This window comes from Entelurus aequoreus, linkage group LG13 (assembly GCF_033978785.1).
Source record: "Entelurus aequoreus isolate RoL-2023_Sb linkage group LG13, RoL_Eaeq_v1.1, whole genome shotgun sequence".
Lineage (NCBI taxonomy): Eukaryota > Metazoa > Chordata > Actinopteri > Syngnathiformes > Syngnathidae > Entelurus > Entelurus aequoreus.
Genome location: NC_084743.1, coordinates 35,258,192 through 35,275,193, shown reverse-complemented (window position 1 = coordinate 35,275,193; position 17,002 = coordinate 35,258,192). Strand labels below are relative to the sequence as shown.

At 44.6% G+C, this 17,002-nt stretch overlaps 1 pseudogene; it reads right to left on the bottom strand.

Annotated features, from left to right (window-relative positions):
* Positions 1-12,845: 12,845 nt before the first annotated feature.
* Positions 12,846-16,384, bottom strand: LOC133663003 (uncharacterized protein K02A2.6-like; annotated as a pseudogene).
* Positions 16,385-17,002: the final 618 nt, after the last annotated feature.

Sequence of the window (17,002 nt, the reverse complement as noted above, 5' to 3'; positions counted from 1 at the left end):
TGCGCCGCTCCTTCTGAACAAAAGCATCGATAACCTGTTTAAAGAAGTCTTCCTTATCTTTCTTCAGTTTTGAAAGTTTCTCTGTCTCGATGGAGATCTTCCTTTAATTATTACCTCCTGCTTTGATTGAAAGTCCAGTTTAGAAAACTGTTTTATTTTAGATATGGTAAAAGTCCAGGCGAGAGGAAAAAAATAAACGATCGCTAACTGTTGCTGCTTGTTGTCACTTATTCTGCAGCTGAGTAGTCGCAAAAATTATCCCTGGGATCACTAGCGCCCTCTACCACCATGAGGCGGGATTACTGCGAGCCTCAGCCAGTGCGTCTTCGCAGCCGTTTTATGATTGCTCAGCACAAGAAATACGTTACACACATACTGTTGTTGCCAAAATACACTGTACATTATATACCTCAGCTAACTAATCTATGGAAATGTATAATATAATTCATATAGCAATACGGTCTCACTGCACAGCAGGCCAGCAGTTAGCCGAGTCATTGCGCAATCCATGGGGAGGCTCAACTGGCTGGTGACTCACAGCAAGTCTCTTCTCAGTATTTGAACGGCAAATGTGAAAATTCAGCGACTTTGAATAAAAATAATCTAAAACTGGTGAAGTTAAATGGAAAATAACTTTATAGTATAATCACTGGATACATATAACAATTTAATTTTTTTTTTTTCTTTTTACATTTTTTTTCTTTCCATGATGGCACGTGAGGCCATCATGAGGCCTCACCTGCCTCCCCTGACTGCACGTCACTGTTAAATATTAAATATGTGTGCAACATAACAATTCGGATTGTTACAAAATTCACACCCACATAACATGCCAATTAATTGTATTGATTTATATAATATATTGATTATGCTATATCATGTAAAGGGCCTGTGGTCTGCACATGAATGTCATATATAAATAATGTTTCCAGCTGAGTGTAATAGTAATGAATAGAAACACAGTGATGGATCTGTGTGGTGTTTACAAGAAGATGACATGACTGCAATTCACCTTCCACTGCACACAAGAGTTGACTTCTTTAAAACTTAGAAAAACAGGTGTGGATAAAAGACTTCCCTGCTCTGACATGTTACAGTACATCATGTTGGAGGTTATGGTTACGATGTAATTTGTGCTAATATAATGGTAATTAATATAAAAATCGTATCAATCTTTATTTCCACAAATCGCATATACTACCGATAAGAGTACCGTTTAAAATACCGGAATCGATAAGGAATATTGATAAGGGTAATGTACCGCTAAAATCTTAATGATTAAGATGATCCCTAATCAAGATATATATTGATATCCTTTTATCGGCCTGGCGCTAGGACAAAGTGTGTTCCTTGACAGCTCAATACGGAACTTTTGTCTCTTAACACGAGGCAATTCCGTTTTTCAAGGGACGGCTGACAACCCTACATCAGACCCAATTGACAATTGTGTCCACCTGCTTCGTTGCCCCGCCCCCACCCAGACAAAGCTACCTGCAAAACAAGCATAAAGGAGGAAAGGCGTGCTTTTATTTACAACAACAAATTATGAATGAACAAAATGTAGGCACCCATTTACAGACTTCAAGCGCAAGCGATGCCAGGTAGCTAGCCTTGACCTTGACAATCAAGCAGGCTGCCATCGCGCCTCATTAACTTTAACGACATTCTGCATGGTGTCAACTCTTGGCTGTAGGAACCCAATTGGCTTCTAATATGAGGAAAAAGGAAGTTGTATTATGTTCATTGCAAGGCTAATGATGGGATGCATTCAAAAAAAAATGTTCTGCTCCTAAAACTACCAATAAAGTAATTGTCTTAATGCTGAAAAACATTCCCACTTTTCTGTACCACTGTTTTCACCCTTTTTTCTTTCCACTACGTATACCACATTTTTGTACCACATTCAACCATTCCACCATCACAATTGGGTTATTGAATTTTTATTACCTGAAACATTTCCACTCTCTTTTTCTATTGAAAATAGCTACTACTTCCACATTTCTCAACTGATTTGAACAGTTTCAAGGTTAAAATTGTTTTTGCTGGTATTAAGTAGAATGCTAACATTAGGCTGACCATAATCTGAAATCCCAAAAAGAGGACACACATATGCGTGCCAAGGCGGGCAGCACGCCAAGGCCGGGACTAGGTGAAAATTTGCCAATGATACTCGAACTCGCTTTATAAATAATATATTTATTTTAAATAAAGCATTTTTTCTCCTCTGTTGACAGCAGTGTTGGCGCTAGGAATTTTCAAAATGGGGTCCCAGGGACCTCATCAAGTCATAAAATTGGGGTCCCACAATACATTTTTGGGGTCCCACTTTTTTGTAAGCGTTTTGAAAAAAGATTATAAATGTATGCATTATCCTGTTATATCTCACATTATATATTGTGTTTTGGAAAAAGGTTGTAATAAACGTTACTTAAGTCATTAAAAAAAACAATAAAAAAAGAAAACAAATTTGTATACATATGTAAATGTATTTAGTTATAAACATTCATTCACTTTCTTCTTCCCTTCATGGATCTAATATTTACCGCTGCTGGTAGTTTTTTCTATGTTTTTATTTAATAAGTTGTAGTAAGTGTTTTGCTTCGGTCATGAAATGATGATAATGGTGTGCCAGGGCATACATACATTTTATATTTAACGCTTAAATCTCTGGAGTCTACATCAACTTCAGATCTATCCTTCATTTCAAAATGTTTAAGTTTTTTTTGTTTGTTTGTTTTCTGCCCTATGTTTTTAATGGCAAACACACAAAATATGCAAAATCTTCCACCAAAAATATTTTTCAAATGGAATATTTGATGTGATGTAATCGGAACCTTGGATAGGTGAATAATTCGTAATAACATTGATTTTGATTCAATATTATGTTTTGAGCAATGACAGTTTGAAAGAAAAAAACAACAACTTTGTTTTATTAGTCAACATTGCAACTTTTTCTAAATTACATTCCACCTTTAAGCTTTTTTATTTCACGTTTGTTATGTTTTTGTTTATTTTAATAGTATTTTTTAGAATGTGCCGTGGGCCTTTAAAACATTAGCTCTGGGCCGCAAATGGCCTCCGGGCACACTTTTGACACCCTTGCTATAGATAATAAAAAATTAAATCTGATGAATCTATCGATAAAAAGCAGAGCCTGGCGACGCATGCACGTTTATCATAACGCACAGTCACCATCCCCGCTTCAGTAAACAATGACGGTGATGACGTCACTGTCAGCGATGCTAACTTGTCAGCCACTTCTTCAAGAGACTCCTTTTGAACACTCTTCCCACATTAACACTTCAAAAGGCAAACAATTGCCCCGTTTTTTGACCTGCAAAGTATGTTTTTGGGTGTGGAGGAGTCTGCTCGGGTGCTGGTTAGCTTGAAGCTAACAGCTAATCTGTCTCCATCCTCGAACGAAGTGGATCCAGCGGGAGATAAAAGTGAAGTTTCCATGGACTCACAAAGACGAAAATAACTCATTTACTGGAGTTAAAAATGTTGACTTTACATTCACACAAGTCTTTATTTTGGCAGCCCCTCGCAGTAAACTTGTCCGAGTGCAAACTGAGGCAATAGTTGTCATCAGTGTTGGGACTAACGCGTTACAAAGTAACGCGTTACTGTAACGCCGTTAGTTTCGGCGGTAACTAGTAATGTAACACGTTATTTTTTTATATTCAGTAACTCAGTTACCGTTACTACATGATGCGTTACTGCGTTATTTTACGTTATTTTTGATGTAGTATCGGCTAGAAACAGAAGCGCTGCGGTGTCTTTCTTCTGAATCTTCCTCTGTCACGAGCCGGAGAGAAGAAAATAACCGTGTGTGTGTGTTTGGGTGTGGCTGTGGGGGGGAGGGACACACGTGATCCGCGGTTTGATATATAAAACAAAACAAAATGGTTGTTCGCATGCACGTTCAGTCCACACACAGCGTGGTCATGGCGAGCGGAGTAACGGAGGAGCTTGAACGCCCCGCGCCATTTAATCGGTGTGTTTATAGGAGCAGACTCAGTTGTGCAAGACGAGGGTTTTAAACACATGCTGAACGCGCTTGAGCCAGGTTACGACATCCCGTCGCGCACCCACTTCAGCGATAAGATTGTGCCAGATCTTTATGAGCAGGAGAAGAAAAAAGTTGTGGAAGAACTATCCAGAGCATCATCTGTTGCGCTCACGACAGACTGGTGCACGTCCAGGGAAACTATGTGACGATAAGCGCTCACTTCATCACAGCAGACTGGCAGATGAGAAGACACGCCCCCTCTACGAGAGTCACCTTGTGCAGGTACTGACACAAGCAGTGGAGGAATGGAAGATAAAGATATCCCAGTCACAAGTGATAATGCCAAAAATCACATAAATGCAGTGAATGAGGCAGGACTGGGACCACAGGTAGGTGCTTTGCACATGTAGTGAATTTGGCATCACATCTCAGTCAATAGGATCAGAATCAGAATCAGAATCAGAATAGTTTTATTGCCATTGTTTGAGAACGGGTTCACAAACTAGGAATTTTTCTTGGTGCAAACGTGCGACATAAAAACATATAACACATATTTGGTAATAAAAAGAGCTGTAACTGAGCTATCAGATAGACTTAGAAGGAATTCAAGAAGCTGCTGTTAGGAGTTATTGTTCATTTGCCTGATGGCCGAGGGGAAAAAACTGTTCAGGTGGCGGGAGGTGTGGGTCTGGATGGAGCGTAGTCTCCTGCCTGAGGGGAGAGGGAGAATAGCGTGTGTCCAGGGTGAGAAGAGTCAGCTGTGATCCGACCCACACGCCTCCTGGTCCTGGAGGAGAACAAGTCCTGGAGGGATGGGAGCTTGCAGCCAATCACCTTCTCAGCAGCACGTACGATGCGCTGCAGTCTATTCTTATCCTGGACTGTGGCGCCGGGGAACCACACTGTGATGGAGGAGGTCAGGATGGACTCTATGATGGCTGAGTAAAACTGCACCAGCATCTCGGTCATCACCTTAAGTTTCCTCAGCTGCCGCAGGAAGTACATCCTCTGCTGGGCCTTCTTGATGAGGGAGCTGATGGTCAGCTCCCACTTGAGGTCCTGGGTGATGGTGGTGCCCAAGAAACGGAAGGAGTCCACAATGGGGACGGGGGTGGGAGAGTCAATCAGGGTGAGGGGGGATGGTGGGGCTGTGACTTTCCTGAAGTCCATGATCATCTCCACTGTTTTCTGGGCGTTCAGCTCCAGGTTGTTGAGGCTGCACCAGGACGTCAGCCGGCCCACCTCTCTCCTGTAGGCGGACTCATCGCCATTCGAGATGAGCCGGATGAGGGTGGTGTCATCCGCAAACTTGAGCAGTTTTACGGATTGGTGACTGGAGGTGCAGCAGTTTGTATACAGGGAGAAGAGCCAGGGGGAGAGTACACAGCCCTGAGAAGTACCAGTGTTTGTGGTTCGACTGTCCGAGACAATCTTCCCCAGCCGAACGTGCTGTCTTCGGTCTGTCAGGAAGTCATTAATCCAACTGCAGAGGGAGTCGGGCACGCTGAGCTGGTAGAGCTTGTCTCGTAGCAGTCCAGGAAGGATAGTGTTGAAGGCAGAGCTGAAGTCCACAAACATGATCCTAGCGTAGGATCCTGGGGAGTCCAGATGCTCCAGGATGAAGTGGAGGGCCAGGTTCACTGCATCATCCACAGACCTGTTGGCTCTGTAGGCGAACTGCAGTGGGTCCAGGAGGGGGGCGGTGATGTCCTTGAGGTGGGGCAGGACCAAGCGCTCAAAGGACTTCATGACCACAGATGTCAGCGCGACCGGCCTGTAGTCATTTAGTCCTGTGATCCGTGCTTTCTTGGGGACAGGGACAATGGTAGAGGTCTTAAAGCAGGACGGCACGCGGCATAGCTCCAGAGAGGTGTTAAAAATGTCAGTGAAGACAGGAGCCAGCTGGTCCGCACAGTGTCTGAGAGTGGAGGGGGAGACACCATCTGGCCCGGGGGACTTCCGCGTATTCAGCTTCAAGAACTGCCGGCGTACATCCTCTTCTTTGATGGAGAGGGTCTTTACAGTCTTATGATGTTTTTGGAGTCCTGTGATGTCATTGGAGTCCTTTGAGTCCTTTAACTCCTTTAATGAAGTGCTGGCATTGGTGGGGAGGGTGATGGTGGGGGTGGGGGGGGGGGGGGGGGCATGGCTTTCATGAGCTGAAGGCCGTTCATGACGACAGTAATGTGTGTTGAGGCCCTGAGCGAGAGTCCAGTCATTCAGGGCCTGGGGAGTTTTGGGCTTATAGTTCGCAAGGGCCCTTAGACCTCTCCAAACTGCCGCAGAATCATTGGAGCAGAACTGTTCCTGTAGACGGTTAGAGTACACAGATTTAGCTTTCTCCACTTCCCTGGTGAAGTGGTACTTCACTTCTCTGTATGTACTTCGGTCCCCGCTTCTCCACGCAGCCTCCTTCTTTTTGCGCAGCTGTCGGAGCTTGGGTGTGAACCAGGGCTTGTCGTTGTTATAACAAACCCTGGTGCGCGTTGGAATGATGCGCGCCACATTGAACTGTATGTATGAGGTCACAGTGTCCGTATACTCGTCCAGATTGTTCGTGGCCGCTCCAATTGCCTCCAATTTCCCAACAAGCATGCAACTCGTCCACAGACTCGGCGGTGAAACACTTAATGTTCCTCATAACAGGTTTAGCCAGTTTCAGTCTCTGTCTGTATGAAGGGATTAAGTGCACCATCACGTGATCTGATAGTCCAAGAGCAGCGCGCAGGACTGCATGAAAAGCCTTGCTCAATGTAGTGTAGCAGTGATCCAGCGTGTTCTCCTCTCTGGTCGGGCATTTAATAAACTGTCTATACTTCGGTAATTCCTGTCTCAAATTTCCCTTGTTAAAGTCACCAAGCACGATAACAAGAGAGTCAGGAAAAGACCGTTCCACATGTATGATCTGTCCTGCGAGCGCGCGCTGAGCGTCACGCACGTCCACGCCGGGTGGGATGTAAACAGCCACGAGAATGAATGAAACAATCTCACGCGGTGAGTAAAAGGGCTTACAGTGGATGAAGAAATATTCCAGAGAAGAACAGTGTCTAAAGATCACAGTCACGTCTGTACACCAGCTATTGTTGATAAAAAAAGCATAGTCCACCGCCTCTTTTTTTGCCAGAGAGTGCCGCGTCTCGGTCCGCGCGGAGGAGATGAAAGCCCTCCAGTTGAAGCGCGCTGTCCGGGACACTTGCGCTCAGCCAAGTCTCCGTGAAGCACAACACACAAGATGAGGAGAAGTCCTTGTTCCTTCTCATCAGCAACGCTAGCTCGTCCATCTTGTTGGCAAGTGAGCAGACGGTGGAGAGGAAGATGCCTGGTAGAGGCGTGCAAAATCCCCGTCCACGAAGACGGACAAGTGCGCCCGCTCTCTTTCCTCGTCGATGCGTTTCCCTCTTTTGAGCACAGAATGGACCAAATCCGCAGCTGACGCTAAGATGACCGGTAACAAGTCCATAGGAATGATGGATCTGATGTTCAGTAGCTCTTCACGGGTGTAAGAGCACCCGGAAACACAATTTATGTACAAAAACAAACAAAACAGAGCGCACGAGAGCACCGAGGCAGCCTTCATCGGCGCCATGATGATGACGTATGGGATCAGGAAGGAGGTTTCCTAGCACAACAGCTGCTCATGTACTTAAGACAAAGCAAGAAATGCTAAAACTGCCTACTCATAAAGCTCATACATGATGTCCAAACGAAGTGGAACTCCACTTATGATATGTTGGAGCAGCCGGCAGCTATATACTCTGCATTGACCCACAAGACCCTGAAGAAAAATGTCAAAGACATCATCCCCCTGTCTGATGATGATGTGAGAGTGGCAGAGGAGGTCCTCCAGGTGCTTAAACCCCTCAAAAGTGTTACATCTCTACTGAGCACTGAAACTTCACCATCTGTGTCAATGATCCCGCCACTGAAAACAAGAATTGTACAATCCATGGCTCCAAGTGTCGAAGACAGCAGCATCACTCCAGATGTCAGGCTTTATTTCACTCTCTATGTTTCAAGGAAGATGATGTGCCTTCTTATGTTGCACTTTAAGTTGTTTTTTATGAATGGTCATTGGTCCAAGTTTAAAGAAAGGAGAAATGCCTTTTTATGTTGCACTGTTTTTCATTAATTATGTTAAAATGAAAATAAAAATGCATGTCAAGTTGATCAACTGATTGTATTATTCTCCAGTGCAATAACAGTATTGTAATGAAGGCTAAAAAGGCATTAATGGGAGCTTTAAAAAAAAAGAAGAAAAAAATAAGTAACTAAATAGTTACTTTTCACAGTAACGCATTACTTTTTGATGTAAGTAACTGAGTTAGTAACTGAGTTACTTTTGAAATTAAATAACTAGTAATTGTAACGAGTTACTGGTTTTCAGTATCTAGCCCAACACTGGTTGTCATTGATAAAACTTTTGGCGAGTCAAAATAAAAATGCAATAAACGGGGACGGAAATTTGACCCGGCAAATATAAACAAAACAAAACACTGGCGGAAAGCGATAATCGATACAATACAAAAAAAACAAAAGCAAACCGGGTTTCTTGTCCGTCTCTCTACTCCTTTTACCATGAATTGATTAACGTGGACCCCGACTTAAACAAGTTGAAAAACGTATTTGGGTGTTACCATTTAGTGGTCAATTGTACGGAATATGTACTGAACTGTGCAATCTACTAATAAAAGTTTCAATCAATCAATCAATCCCTCGCTCTCTCTGTCTCTGCCCCTCCCTCACGAATGCTGATGTGTGTGCACACCTTCACAATTTGTTTTGTTTTTAACCCCTTCTTAACCCTGAACGTACATTGAAAATACACGCAACCCTAACTCAAAATGCTGAACATTTGAGGCATTGAAGAAACTCCGCCCGGACAGCCCCGCAAAAGAGGACATGTCCGGGGAAAAGAGGACGTATGGTCAGTCTAGCTAACATTAGCAAGCTATTTTTTTACGCTCATTTACAGGTAGAGCTGGGCGATGAGGGAAAAAAATCACATCACTGTATATCTGTATATTTTTATTAGTTAATATCAATAAGTGTCACAAAGACTGTAACGGTAGCTCAGCGTCCCCTAAAATGAAAAAAAAAGGAAAAGATTTTACTGGTCAAATGTGTACATTTGTGTTGACATTTTACTGACTACATCTGCGGTAGAATACTTTCATCTTTTGTTATGGAATCAGCTACTTATCATTTCTTTTCATTTATTGTGGTAACGTCACAGTGCATTATTTAAAGGCCTACTGAAACCCACTACTACCGACCACACAGTCTGATAGTTTATATATCAATGATGAAATCTTAACATTGCAACACATGCCAATACGGCCGGGTTAACTTATAAAGTGCAATTTTAAATTTCCCGCGAAACTTCCGGTTGAAAACGTCTACGTATGGTGACGTATGCGTGTGACGTAAACGGTTGATGGAAGTATTGGTACCCCATTGAATAAAATACAAAAAAGCTCTGTTTTCATTTCAAAATTCCACAGTATTCTGGACATCTGTGTTGGTGAATCTTTTGCAATTTGTTTAATGAACAATGGAGACAGCAAAGAAGAAAGCTGAAGGTGGGATCGGTGTATTAGCGACTGGCTGCAGCAACACAACCAGGAGGACTTTGACTTGGATAGCAGATGCGCTATCCGACGCTAGCCGCCGACCGCATCGATGATCGGGTGAAGTCCTTCGTCGCGCCGTCGATCGCTGGAACGCAGGTGAGGACGGGTGTTGATGAGCAGATGAGGGCTGGCGTAGGTGGAGCGCTAATGTTTTTATCATAGCTCTGACGAGGTCCCGTAGCTAAGTTAGCTTCAATGGCGTCGTTAGCAACAGCATTGCTCGGCTTCGACAGGCGGCACAGCATGAACCGTGTAGTTACAGGTCCAGTGTTTGGTTCGGTGTCTCCTGATAGTAGTATTGTTGATCTTCTGTCTATCCTTCCAGTCTTTCTTTTGTTTATATCTGCATTTAAGTTATCACGTTAGCTCCGTAGCTAAAGAGCTTCGCCGATGTATTGTCGTGGAGATAAAAGTCACTGTGAATGTCCATTTCGCGTTCTCGACTCTCATTTTCAAGAGGATATAGTATCCGAGGTGGTTTAAAATACAAATCCGTGACCCACAATATAAAAAGGAGAAAGTGTGGAATCCAATGAGCCCTTTTACCTAAGTTACGGTCAGAGCGAAAAAAGATACGTCCTGCACTGCACTCTAGTCCTTCACTCTCACGTTCCTCATCCACGAATCTTTCATCCTCGCTCAAATTAATGGGGTAATCGTCGCTTTCTCGGTCCGAATTACTCTCGCTGCTGGTGTAAACAATGGGGAAATGTGAGGAGCCCTTCAACCTGCGACGTCACGCTACTTCCGGTACAGGCAAGGCTTTTTTTTATCAGCGACCAAAAGTTGCGAACTTTATCGTCGATGTTCTCTACTAAATCCTTTCAGCAAAAATATGGCAATATCGCGAAATGATCAAGTATGACACATAGAATGGATCTGCTATCCCCGTTTAAATAAAACAATTTCATTTCAGTAGACCTTTAAACAGTGTTGAAGCTGAGCACCCATTGACTTCAGTGGGGAAGCATAGTGAGTGAGTTGTTCAACTGCAGCCAAACTAGACTGTCATTGGATACATGCAGAGGCGGTCCTGGCTAGATTTATACCCTAAGTTATCATAAAATAACGCAGTGATAACACACCAGTTGTGTACAAAAAAGAAACATCAGATAATTAACATAATAACATTATCCTTTCCATCCTTATCCTCTCCATCCTTTGTAACTGAGCTACTGAGTGGAACAATATCCCTTGTGGCTCAATCAATCAATCAATCAAAGTTTACTTATATAGCCCTAAATCACGAGTGTCTCAAAGGGCTGCTCAAGCCACAACGACATCCTCGGCTCAGATCCCACATCAGGGCAAGAAAAAACTCAAGCCAATGGGATGACAATGAGAAACCTTGGAGGGGACCGCAGATGTGGGGACCCCCCCAGGGGGGGGGGGTCTATTTAAAGGCTAGAGTATACAAATGAGTTTTAAGATGGGACTTAAATGCTTCTACTGATCAATAAAGTTTGTCTAAGTCTAGGTCTATAATAATAATTTAGTGCTCAGACTGTAGCAGATTTTTCAACCCGTGTTTTTCACGCTGTTTACAACTGGCACAGGTATTAAGTGCAATCTAAAACTTGTCTTTTCTAGCCTTCTATGATACAAATCATCAATCACTTCATCATACAAAATCTGTTGTGCAACTGTATGATTGATACTGATGATGGCAAATCCAGAGAGACCCTCCCGTGACATCGTGGACCTCAAGTACGTACAATATCATTTTAGGAGTGAAATTTCTTTGGAGGCAGTTTGTGTTGTGTGGCCTCACTGGCCTGAGATTAGTTTTAAATCGTCCCCCTTTCTCCTTACCTCATCTGACACACACAACCTGTATTACTCTGACACACACAACCTGTATCACTCTCAGCAGCAAGTTGAGGTGTCAGTAGCTGTTTTTATACAGAGCACCAAGCCGCCAAATTTCCCGATTTTATACAGAGTGTGGAAAATTCGAGGTCTGTTTTGGTCTGCTGATTTTTTGTTTCGCAGGGTACACTTATTTCCACCTCGAGTTTTATATAAAATTGAGGGGGAAATGTGCCACCTCACCCAGGCGGCAGGGTTAATGACATGCACTAGACACGTCTTTTGGAAAAAAAGGAATATTACGCCTATGTGAGAAAAAAAAAATTCAGTCTAAGCCTGGGCCCCTGGAGAGGGGGTCCAGACTGAGGCTAAGGGGAAAAAAACTCATAGCCATAGCACATAAACATGTGTGTAAGAGGGAAACATCAAAGAACACAAAGGACATTAAAGACATTAAAAGAGCAGAGCTGATGCAACCAGCCACTTCTACACACAGCCACAAAAGTAAAACAACAACAAAAATAAAAAACATACACTGTGGTGGCCTCTGTGGTGTTCCACGCCATCGTCTGCTGGGGTGGGGGGAGCATGGCCAGAGACAGGATCAGACCCAACAAAGCAACCAAGAGAGCCGATTCCACCCTCGGCCGCCACTAATTCTCGGCCAGTGTCCAGTCCGCATGGATGAGCGAGGATAAATAAATAAATGATAAATGGGTTGAACTTGTATAGCGCTTTTCTACCTTCAAGGTACTCAAAGCGCTTTGACAGTATTTCCACATTTACCCATTCACACACACATTCACACACTGATGGCGGAAGCTGCCATGCAGGGCGCTAACCAGCAGCCATCAGAGGCAAAGGGTGAAGTGTCTTGCCCAAGGACACAACGGACGTGACTAGGAAGGTAGAAGGTGGGAATTGAACCTAAGGAGACCGAGGTGTCCGATACCTGCTCATTCAGCCAAGACACTGTGAAGCTTGTCCATCCCAGCGCTAAGCGCCAGCTCCGCAGCCCTGTCTCTTCATCCACATCTCCACCAGTCTCTCCAAGCGGACTCTGGTGTGGCAGACCCCCAGCAGCTGGTCTACATGGCCAAAAGGCTCCCGGGAGGCAGAACCAGAAGTTCACTGTAGTAAAGTAAAGTACTTCTTATAATGCTCAACTCAAACTTTTAATGAAGTCCAGCACACAGATACAACATACACAGCTGTTAGCTCTACTGTTGTCAAAACACTGCTGGCCCCGGTGCCTAGGACCCCGCCTGAACCCCTAGTGGTGGTCACGGTGCCGCCTGAACAAAAAGGCACATTAACATTACAACATTCCCTCCACCCATAGTCCAGTCAAATATTCATACTCCCCTCTTAGTGTAATACACAACCCCCATAAATCACTGAGTCTGTATGAGAACATAGTCCTTAAGATATGATGGAGGTTTCCTTTGGCGAGCGGTGTCCCTGACTCCCACTTCTGCATCCTGTGCTTGATCACCTGGTTCCTGTTCATCGGGTTCCAGATCAACTAGTTCCTGATCAACTGCTCCTGGTGGTGCTGAATGGAAATCCTCGGGAAAACTGTCCTCTGATGTGTCACGAAGAGTTTCCTTCTGATCATAACGTGGACGGATCTGATCCTGATGTCTTCTCACCAGCTTGCCATCTTGAGTTTTTGCTGTCCAAGACACTGGACCAGTCCTCTCCACGAGTCTCGCCTGAATCCATTTCTGACCCGCGTATCCTCGTATGTATACAGCCTCACAGTCTGTGAACACTCGGTCCCTGGCCATTTTGTCATGGTTTTGTTTTTGTTTTGCCTGGTTTGAGCCCACTTTGTCTGACAGTGCTGGCCTGACCATGTCCAGCTGCGTTCGCAATCTCCTGTTCATTAGCAGCTCCGCAGGCGTAATGCCGATTGTAGTCTGAGGGGTTGATCTGTATTTAAAGAGAAACCTAGACACCTTTGTTTCCACACTTCCCTCCCCCATCTTCTTGATGGCTTCCTTGAAGACCCGTACAGCGCGCTCCGCACAGCTATTTGAGGACGGGTGGTATGGGGCTGTTGTCACATGTTTTACGCCATTTTTTCTGAGGAAATGTTCAAACTCTGCACTGACCAGACTTGGCCCATTGTCTGTAACCAGACTTGCTGGGATGCCATGAGTGGCAAATATGCTTCTCAATTTCTCAATAGTTATTGAGGAGGTTATGGACTGCATTAGGATGATCTCCATCCATTTGGAGTAAGCATCGATGACAATCAAAAACATTTTTCCCAGAATGGGCCCGCAAAAATCCAAATGTAGTCTCATCCATGGCTGATTTGGCCACTCCCAGGGATGCAGCGGCGCGGCTGGACGTGTGGCCTGGTTAGCTTGACATGTATGACATATGCGCACTGCTGCCTCCAACTCCTCATCCATGTTGGGCCACCATACGTAACTTCGGGCTAGGGATTTCATCCTTGAGACCCCTGGATGAGCTGCATGTAGCTCTTCCGTCATTACCTGCCGACCCCGAGGTGGTATTACCACCCTTGTCCCCCACAGAAGGCAGCCATCCTCCACACTCAGCTCATGCTGTCTTTTCATATACGGCTTCACTCGTGGATCAGCACATACCTTGGGCCAGGAACCATGTAACAGCCATTGTTGCACTCTGGACAATATTGGATCTCGTCTGGTCCAGTCCCGGATCTGCTTGGCTTGCAATGGTGTGCCATTCATGTGTTCCATCAGCATTATTACCTCTTCCTCGCGTGGTGTACTGCTGGGCATGACTGGCAATGGGAGTCGGCTTAAGGCATCAGCGTTCCATGTTTGGAGCCTTCCTTGTATTCTAAGGTGTATTCATAAGCTGCCAAAAGCAAGGCCCACCTCTGCATTCTGGCTGCCGCCAACTGTGGAATGCTTTTGCTCTCACCCAAAAGACCCAGCAGCGGTTTGTGATCTGTGACGATGGTGCAGTGCTTGCCGAAAAGGTATTGATGAAATTTTTTTAGGCCAAACATGATGGCTAGTGCCTCCTTTTCCAATTGAGAGTAACCCCTCTCAGCCACTGTTAGTGAACGGGACATGTATTCAATGGGCTTTTCTGAACCATCTGGGAAACGGTGAGATAGAACGGCCCCCACACCGTATGGGGAAGCATCACAGGCCAGATAAAGTGGCTTTCCGTCATCAAAGTGTATGAATAGTTTATCAGATTGGAGACACTTTTTTGCTGCCTCGAATGCTCGACTCTGATTCGTCGTCCATTTCCACGCATTTCCCTTTCTCAACAGTTCATGTAAAGGCTCCAAGATGGTGGATATGTTTGGCAAGAATCTGTGATAGTAATTTAGCATTCCAAGGAACGATTTCAACTGTGTCTGGTCAGTTGGCTGAGGAGCATTTACAATGGCTTAAACTTTATCTGCCACTGGATGGATGCCGTTGCAGTTAATTTTGTAACCGAGATACACTACCTCGGGTGCCATGAACACACATTTTTGTCGTTGCAAGCGAAAGCCTGCAGCTGCAATTCTTTCAAGCACCTCTCCGAGATTTTTTAAGTGGCTAGCATCATCCTTCCCTGTCACTAAGATGTCGTCCACTCTCACCACTACTTGAGACAGTCCTTGCAATAGACCATCCATGGTGCGCTGGAAAATGCCTGGTGCCGAAGACACTCTATACGGCAATCTTGTGTACTGGTATAGTCCTCGATGTGTGTTTATTGTTGTGAACTTCTTTGAGTCCTCATCTAACCTAAATTGCTGGTAGGCTTGAGACATGTCCAGTTTGTTAAATTTTTGTCCACCTCCTAATACTGCTAACAAGTCCTCTGTTTTCGGGATTGGGTAGTTATCTAATTTTGACACTGGGTTTACAGTGACTTTATAGTCCCCACAGATTCTAGTTGTTTTGTCCGGTTTTATGATGGGCACAATGGGGGCGGCCCACTCCGAAAAGTTCACGGGTTCAAGAATGCCTTCCTTCTCCAGCCTTACTAATTCAGCCTCAACTTTGTCTTTTAGTGCATATGGCAGTGGTCGAGCTTTGAAATATCTTGGCTTGGCATCTCGCTCAACATAGATTTTTGCTGAGGCCCCGACTAACATGCCCAGTTCCTTCTTAAAAACATCCTCATGTCTCGTGAGTAGCTCATCTAAGTCCTGCTGCATACTTAACCTCAGGCTAAATACAGTGCTCCAATCTATTTTAATTGCTTTCAACCAATTTCTGCCCATGAGATTTGGGCCCTCTCCCTTTACCACCAGTAATGGTAATTGTTTTGCCTGCCCTCTGTAGTTGACTTGCACTTGCAGTTTCCCTAACACTCCCACCTGGTCTTTGGTGTAGGTGTATAGTTTCACATGTGTGTGTTGGAGTCTTCCTCCCCCCATCTTTTGGTACGTGTCCTCAGTAATTATCGTCATGCCTGCTCCAGTGTCAATTTCAAATTCAATGTCATGTCCATTTATTTGTATGTGCTCTTTGTATGGTTCCACGTTCTCCTCCATAGTCAGGTTATAGAGTGTGTGTGCACATTCTACATTTTCGGTCTCATTTCCCAACCTGTAAGTTGCACCTGATGTTGGTCCTTCAGGTTTCCTTATCTGCCTGGCACTGCGACATTTTCTGGCCAAGTGCCCCCTCTTGTGGCAATTGTGGCAAATTGCATCAATGAACCGGCAGTCTGTCGGCCCATGACTACCACCGCACCGGAAACAGCCACTCAGTGGGACGCGCCGATCTGCTCCTAGCTGGACTTTGTGGACCGTTCCTTCTGCCCGAGTTAGTTGCAAGTCCGTCAGGTCCTTGGATGCTGTTTCCATCGATGTGGCCAAGTCAATGGCCCGTGCTAGAGTCAATTTTTCATCATCCTCAGACAACAAACGACGTTGGATGCTATCCTCGTTGATACCACACACAGGTCTGTCTCTAAGCATGTCATCTAATGCAGTTCCAAATTTGCAATGTTCCGTGAGCCTCCTTAGCTCCGCAACAAACGAAGAAACAGACTGACCTTGTTGTCTCAATTTGGAATGAAATTTGAATCGTTCCACAATCAAACTGGGTTTTGGCGCAAAGTGATCCGTTAATTTCTGAAGCATCTCCGTCAATGTCATGTCTGTATCCGCCGGCTTACCGGGCTGGCACAAATCTCGCAACACTGCATATACTTTGGCGACACACGAACTCAGGAAAATTGCCTTCTGTTGTCCTTCGTCTGTGATTTTGTTAGCAACGAAGTAAAATTCCGGTCGTTCAGCATACTGTTGCCAATCATCCGTAGTTTAGTCAAACTCCGTTAAATTTCCAAACAACGCCATTGAAGTCTTGATTTATACTCGTCGCCAATGTAGTAGAGTGAAGTACTTCTTATAATGCTCAACTCGAACTTTTAATGAAGTCCAGCACACAGATACAACATACACAGCTGTTAGTTCTACTGTTGTCAAAAGACTGCTGGCCCCGGTGCCTAGGACCCCGCCTGAACCCCTAGTGGTGGTCACGGTGCTGCTTGAACAAAAAGGCACATTAACATTACAACATTCACAAAAAAG